This window comes from Olea europaea, chromosome 15 (genome assembly GCF_002742605.1).
Source record: "Olea europaea var. sylvestris chromosome 15, O_europaea_v1, whole genome shotgun sequence".
Lineage (NCBI taxonomy): Eukaryota > Viridiplantae > Streptophyta > Magnoliopsida > Lamiales > Oleaceae > Olea > Olea europaea.
This window is the reverse complement of record NC_036251.1, coordinates 24,050,876-24,059,193: the sequence shown is the minus strand read 5'-3', so window position 1 is coordinate 24,059,193 and position 8,318 is coordinate 24,050,876.

The window sequence follows — 8,318 nt, the reverse complement described above, 5'->3', positions numbered from 1 at the left end:
AGTTTATTGCTTTGGACAAAGCTGGTGAAGAAGCAGAATGGTTTCGAAATTTCTTAGAAGATGTTCCATGTTGGCCTAAGCTGGTACCTATGATGAGCATACACTGCAATAATCAATCGGCTATTGAAAGGGCTAAAAGCAGCATGTACAATAGTAAGTATAGACATATACGTCGGAGACATAATACCATTAAACAACTGATCTCAATGGACGTCATCTCCATAGATTATGTGAAATCAAAGGAGAATGTTGTGGATCCACTTATGAAAGGTTTGCCAACAGATCAAATACGTTGCCTATCGGGGATTAAAGCCTAATACGTTAGAGTCCTTGTAATGGTAATCAATCGGCTATTGAAAGGGCTAAAAGCAGTATGTACAATGGTAAGTCTAGACATATACGTCGAAGACATAATACCATTAAGCAACTGATCTCATTGGGCGTCATCTCCATAACTTATGTGAAATCAAAGGAGAATGTTGCGGATCCGCTTATGAAAGGTTTGCCAAGAGATCAAATACGTTGCCTATCGAGAGGAATGTGATTAAAGCCTACTACGTTAGAGTCCTTGTAATGGTAACCCTACCTTGTTGACTGGAGATCCCAAGATCTTGGTTCAAAGGGACAACTAAGTTATGAAGATTCCATGAAGCACTTAGGAAATAATTTTCTAACTCATTCCTATGATACCAAAGTGCTTTTTGCAGAATTGGAAGAGGTTAAGATAATCTTTTAATAATTCATATATCTTGATTAAGTCAAGTGGAGTAGGGCAGAATACTCTTAATAGGAGGTCACCTATGTGAGTGTGAAGTGAGGTCGCTCCAATGAGAATTATTCAAGACTTAAATTCTCTAAAACACTTGCAGAACCAAGAGGGGTTCATGGCCAAAATGAACTAAGTCATGAGAACCAAGAACAGAATTAGGGAAGACATTGTGTGAGTATTGTTGTCTTGGCTTACACTAATGGCTGGTCGGTTTAAGACATCACGTTCACCAACTAGCCAAGTAAGCTCGATAATATTTCACCGGGGAATGTTCAAAGCCGGAAGCTACCTTGCCCGATGCAATATTTCTCCGCTCTCTCCCTACAATTGCATGTATCATGTCGCATATCATTTGCATACTCGAATTTTCATTCATGTGGAGGATTGTTGGAAATTGGTTTCCAAATTAACATGAAAGATCGAAAATTGGTTAAATAAAAATTGAAATCGAAAAGTGTGACTAACGTGTCAACTTCGGTCGAATACTCAGACTTGATCCGATGGTCAAATTACAAAAGTAAAAAGGCCAACTTGTTCTACTCATCGAGTAAATGATCGTAGTATATTTGGACATTAGAAACCAATTCTGAGTGAATGAGAAATTGCGGTCCAAAGATTGGAGGAAAATACGGAGGAAAAGGGCTAAAATACACTGTCGCTCGATGTTTGCTCAGGATTGTTGGAAATTGGTTTCCAAATTAACATGAAAGATCGAAAATTGGTTAAATAAAAATTGAAATCGAAAAGTGTGACTAACGTGTCAACTTCGGTCGAATACTCAGACTTGATCCGATGGTCAAATTACAAAAGTAAAAAGGCCAACTTGTTCTACTCATCGAGTAAATGATCGTAGTATATTTGGACATTAGAAACCAATTCTGAGTGAATGAGAAATTGCGGTCCAAAGATTGGAGGAAAATACGGAGGAAAAGGGCTAAAATACACTGTCGCTCGATGTTTGCTCAAGCGACAGTCTCGCTCGCTCAAGTAAAATTCGAGCGAAAAGTGTTCGGCTTGGATTTTTGAAGCGCTGCTCGAGCGAAAAGTTAGCGAAGATGGAATGTTGCAACTATTTGAAAGATTGCACGATTTGGCTTGCACCACTTCATCCACACCCCTTCCTCCTCTATAAATAGGGCCCCTTGGACGTCCCTAATGGTATACCAACTCATAATTTGCATTGAACACTCTTCTTCTCTGGCAAAATCTCTCTCCCTTTTTCTTGCATAAAATGTCTTTGTAAAGGGGGAAATTCCGTCGATTCGCCGGTTCTTGTGGTGTGAAGTGCTGCTACCACAAGATTAAAAATCCGTTGTATCTTAGGAGACAAGTGCTGTCAACCGTGAGCACCATAGCAGGGCAATATTGTCTTAAGGAGAAAGTGTCATCACTTACCTCAGATTTCATTTCTTTTTCTTCTCTTTTTCTTGTTTCATTTTGATACCTTGATGTTGCGGTTTTGTACTACACTTTCAAGTACACATATCGATAGTTTGATCATGCTCCTGCAGGTTAAACATTAATTTGTTTTGATACAAACATCAACAACTATTATACCACTCACATAAATCCCAGAACCAACAAATGACTATGCAGACGTTAAACAGAGTTTAAACGGAAAGCTATTGCATCTGGATAGATACGCCATGGGTTTAAACCATCCGTAGTAAAATGTTATCGAATTTATTTGGCTAATCAGTGAACATGATGTCTTGAACTGTCAATCGTTGATGTAAACCAAGACAATAATACTCACACAATAACCTCCCTAACACTTTCGAGTTCTTATTGTTATATTCATTTTGGCCCTAAACAACTCTTAAATTTCATAAGTGTTTTAGAGAATTCAAGTCTTAGAACATTCTTATAGAAGTGACCCCATTTCACACTTATATAGGTGATCTCCTATTAAGAGTACTGGTCATACCCTACTTTGTTTGTCCAAGATATAAGAATCATTAAAAGTATAACTTAATTTAAAACTTTCTACAAATAGCACTTTATTTATCATAAGAATAGCTAGAAATTAAATCCTAAGTGCTAATTGAATCTTCATAACTTAGTTTTCCCATTGAACCCAGATTTTGGGATCTCTAATCAACAAGGTTGGGTTATCATTACAAAAATCCTTACATAGTAGGCTTTTAAGCACATTTCTCTCGATATGCAGTATTCTCAATCTCTCGGTAAATCTTTTCTTAGTGGATTCACAAATTTACACCATATGAGATCAACTGCTTAATGATATTATGTCTATGATATATATTATAGATGACTCCGTATCCCATTAAATATAGTTAGCAATCACAATAATTCATTTAATAGATACAGATTGTTACCAACTAAGAAATCCTCTCATGAAGCCACATGCTTCTCATTAGCTTTATCTAAAGTTTTAATCTTCCAAATATAGTTCAAGCATTTCTAACATATCATTGCTCTAGTCAAATATTTTTACTAGTGGATTTTGAATCATGGGTATTCAATTTACATCATTGAGTCATTACAATGCACTTCAAATACAATAATCGATCTCATCCCATTTTATCCACATTAGACTTTGAGTGCATCGCGTTTGTAAATCATCCTTTTAATTAATATAAAAGGTTTTATATCTTTTCTCCTTCATAGAAATTTTCTATACTTTATAAGGTATATGGAAATATAACTTGTAAGATAAGTTCCCTCTACAATTCCTCAATCACGCTGAAATAGCCCCCACAATCCTTGTGTAGATCCAAACTTTAACAACAAAAGCAATCGCTTAAACGTTTTTGCAGTCAACTCTTCTAGATTTAGGTGAATAATGATCACTGTTGGGAAAACCATTTCAAGTATTGACAATGGTCAGAACAATAAATCAAACCAATCATAATTGACACGCATGCCAATAATAATTTAATAATATTAGGGACTATTCTTGGATAAAATTGACATCCTTTATAGAAACTACTATTTATTTCCAACTAACATTATTCATGTCTCTCATGACAATCGAACCCACTTGCCGTCCCTTTTAGTAGTGGCATAATACATCGCACCTCCAATTTGTTGTGGAACCTATATTGCATTTCTAATTCAAACTCCAAGACAAATTTATTTCCAAGTATAGAAATGGGCTAAAAGTAAAATGCCCATAGATCATATTGTTAGGCAATTTGTTGTCAAACGACCCCCGGGCTATGATGTAACCTCGGTTTTATCTATTATTAATCGGCCTTGGCCATATGATTGATTTATATGTCGACACTATTATCGAGACAACCCAACCCACATTTTTATGGACCGTTAGAAGCAACCTATTTTTAATAGTGTTGCTCATGGTTCGTCCTACTTACTTGGATGGCTATGGTATTAATTTGGAGCCCATTACCTTGAGTTGAGCCCTGTTTGGTCTACTAAATTAACTTAACCTGACTTACCATTTTTAGTCACTCATTTGGCTTATATTCTTCCGCCTCTCTTCGCCTCCACTATGAAGAATACTCCATCTCTCTCTGTGACTTTGATTCTCGATTTTTTCTCTTCATATAACCTGTGTGGCTTGTTATGGGCAATCTATTGTTCTTTATCTTGGCCAACTCTTTGTGAGTATATTATAGCAACCGAAGTGGGAACAAAGGAGGTGGTTTTGGGTGTTGTCTCAACCGGCGATTGTGTCGATATATTGTGGAAATTGAGTCCGATTTACCTTGGTTATTGCTGGAAGTTGACCCTACAACTAGTATCAGAGCGATCGGTCATTTTCTTCGGCCAGAAATCCACCAAAACGACGGTGGGTCTCGCGATTTCACAAAGGGACCGAACTTGCAATTGCCTATTCCGACCAAACACGACCTCTGTTGGACGAACGGAGGCGGGACCCATAACCAGCAGGTGAAGGCACCTCCGGTGGTGAGGCGAGTGGTGGCGATGACCTGCGACGGCGCGTGGAGGACTTCCTACGTAGCTTTTTCGTGCCATTTCACTCATTTTGATTTCTTGAACGTACTAATGTGTTTGGTTCAGTATTTCAAGTTGTGCAGAAAAGATTGGACGATTTTGCCCTTACCTTCAATCTGCATTTGTTGCTGATCAGAATTGCTATATTTGCTGAATCTTTAAGGCGAATAGTGGTGGCCCTAAATTAGCAAATTCGCATCTCTCCACGTTATGGACTCAGATAGGTCTGCTCTGGTAAATTGGCTAAAACCTTTATATTTCTGCACTAGTAGATCATCGTGTGGGGTGATCATTAGGTTTGGGGGTTGCCATTGCTTGTGCTAGAATTAGGGTTACGTGCTCTTAATTGTTTGATTGAGTGTTTGTTTTTGGGTTAAAATCAGTTTGTAATTCTTAGAGATCTAATTACTGTGAAACTAGTTATCTGCTAGACGTATCATTTGTTGCATTGTTACTTCCGCTGCTTACTTATTCCATTCAAACTACCGTGACCTTACCCGTTCGAACATTCCCTTGATCTAAGATCACGAGTCTTACGAAATCCTGGGAATCTAGAACAGTGTATACTGTCTGTGACCCTAGGACTATTTTGTGTGGTTTGTGCATTCTTTGACTGCTGTGTAAAGGTGACAACTCACAACTTTGATTTGAGAATTTTTAATGGAAATGGTGACTTTGCTATTTGGCACCAAAAAATGAAGGGCATTTTAGTCGAACAAAAAGTTTCAAAGGCCATTGAAGGCAAATTTTCAACTAATTTTTCACAAGAACAAAGAGAAGAAGTCGATGAGTTTGCTTATACATCAATCATTTTACACTTGTTTGATGTCGTTTTAAGAAAGGTAGGTAAACTGAAAACCACTAAAGAACTTTGAAAAAAATTAGAAAGCTTATATTTGCTTAAATCTACATCGAATAAACTTTACTTGCTCGAACGTTTTTTCAATTTTAAAATGGATCCTTCAAAGGATCTTGATGACAATTTAGACTTGTTTAACAAATTGGTGCAAGATATAATTAATTGTGATGAGACTGTGTCCGAAACTTATAAGGCTATAATTTTGCTTAATGCAATTCCTGATTTCTATAAGGAAGTTAAGAACACCATTAAGTATGGTAGAGAAACGTTGACACCTGAAATTGTCATAGATTTTCTTATAAGTAAAGAAATGGAAATTAAGGCTGAAAAATATGATAAGAGGAACAATGAGGTACATATGATGCGGGGTAGAACTCAATTTAGGCAAAATAGTCATGATGGATATCAAACTAGTGCGAGTCAAGTGGTAATGGATGGAAAAAGAAGAGCCAAGGTAGGTTTAGATCAAAATCTAGAACTAAAGCGAGAAAATGCTATGGTTGTGAAAACACATGACATTTTATAAAGGATTGCTATAAGGAGAAGTGTAAGCTAAAGGTTAAGAAGAGAGATGAGGTCAATGTGTTAGCATCTACTTTCGATATAAATGGTGGTGAGGCCTATATGATTACAAGTCCTGTTGCATATACTGTCGAATTAAATCTAACTGCTAATTCCTGCATGCATGAGTATACTTGACTCTGGTGTATCTTTTCATGTGACGTCTGAAAAGAATTGGTTTTATAAGTTGCATGAATCTAATATTGGGGATGTTGTGCTATGTGATAACTTTGCCTATACTATTGCTGAAATTGGTGACATAAACGTAAAATTTGACATAGGTTTTGTGTATACATTAAAGGATGTTAGATATATTCCTGAGTTGTCTAGGAATCTGATTTCAATAGGGAGACTTGAGAAGGATGACTTTACTGGTAAAATTGGAAATGGTATGCTAAAAATGATCAAGGGTGCTTTAGTTTCCATTAAGGGAATTAAGAAAAATGATATATATATATATATATATTACTACTGGGGAAGTGATCAGAGGTGCAAACCCCTCTATCTCCTCTACCAAGATTGATCACACACACACACATGGTATAATAGACTTGCTCACGTAAGCGTCAAGGGACTTAAGCTACTTAACGAAAAAGGTACTTTTGGTAATGACTGCATGTCAGATTTGTCATTTTGTGATCATTGTGTGCTTGGTAAGCATCATAAAATTTCTTTCTCCACGAGTGTTAATAGAGCTAAAGGCATGTTCGAATATGTGCACTCTGATCTGTGGGGTCCTGCTAGTAATCCCACATTAGGTGGGAATAAGTATTTCCTATCTATTATTGGTGACTACACTAGGAAAGTGTGAGTCTATCTTTTGAAGGATAAATCTGAGACCTTTAATAGTTTTAACAATTGGAAGAGACAAGTGAAAAACCAAACTGGCAAGAAAATCAATTTTTTAAGGACAAATAACGGCCTAGAATTCTGCAATAAGGAATTTGATAGTATGTGTAAAGAAAGCGGCATAACTAGACGTAAGACCGTTCCTTACACTCTTCAGCAAAATGGGGTAGCAGAAATGATGAATAGGACCATACTTGATAAAGTACCTTGCATGATGATAAGTTCTGGTGTTCCCAAGTCATTTTGGGGTGAGGCTATTATGACTGCTTGTTATTTGATTAACCTGACTCCTTCTGCTGCATTGAATGGTGACACTCCGCATGAAAGATGGTCGGGTAAACTGAGTGATTACTCGATGCTTAGAACTTTTGGCTGTACAGTTTTTTCTCATCAAAGTGAGGGTAAGCTGGAATCTAGAGCTAGGAAGTGTGTCTTTCTAGGCTACCCCGAGAGTGTTAAGGGTTATAGGTTATGGGATAGAATCCAAAAAGGGGTTAAGATCATCATAAGTAGGGATGTCTCGTTTAACGAGAATGAGATGCCGTGTATTAAAGGGGAAACTGAACCTGAGAGTGAAACTGAACCAGGTGAAGAGAGAGACTAGTTTAAGGTAGAGTTAGGAAAGCTCAGTACACCTGCCCCTACTGCTCCTAATGAGGTGGAGATTAAAGTTCAGGAACCCGAGGTGGAGAATAGTAACAAAGTAGTGATAGAAGAGCACTATGAGGAAGAAAATCTTTTAGCTAACTATAACTTAGTTAGGGATAGAGAGAGGAGACAAACGAGAGAACCGAGAAGGTTCGATTTTGAATCTGAATTAGCTTTTGCCTAGGCTAGTTAAGAAAAACTAGTTGATAAAGAGCCAAAAACCTTAGAAGAGACAATAGGCAGTGATCAATCTAATGAATGCCTTAAGATAATGAAAGAAGAGATGAGTTTTCTAGAAAAAACCATACTTGGGAGCTAGGCCTAAGAACAAATCAGTTGTTGATTGCAAATGGGTCTTTAAGGTTAAGGAAGGTACTAGTAGCACGGAACCCTTAAGGTTTAAAGTTAGGTTAGTAGCTAAATGCTACACACAGAAGGAGGGCGTTGACTATAATGAGATTTTCTCACTAGTTGTTAAGTACACCACTATTAGGGTCATGCTCGCATTGGTTGCACACTTTGACTGGAAACTTGAACAACTTGATGTAAAAACTATTTTTTTACATGGTGAGTTTGATGAACAAATCTTCATGATTCAACCAAAAAGTTTTAAGGATAAGTCAAAACCTGATTATGTGTGTTTTCTGATAAGATCCTTGTATGGGTTAAAACAATCTCCTAGACAGTGGT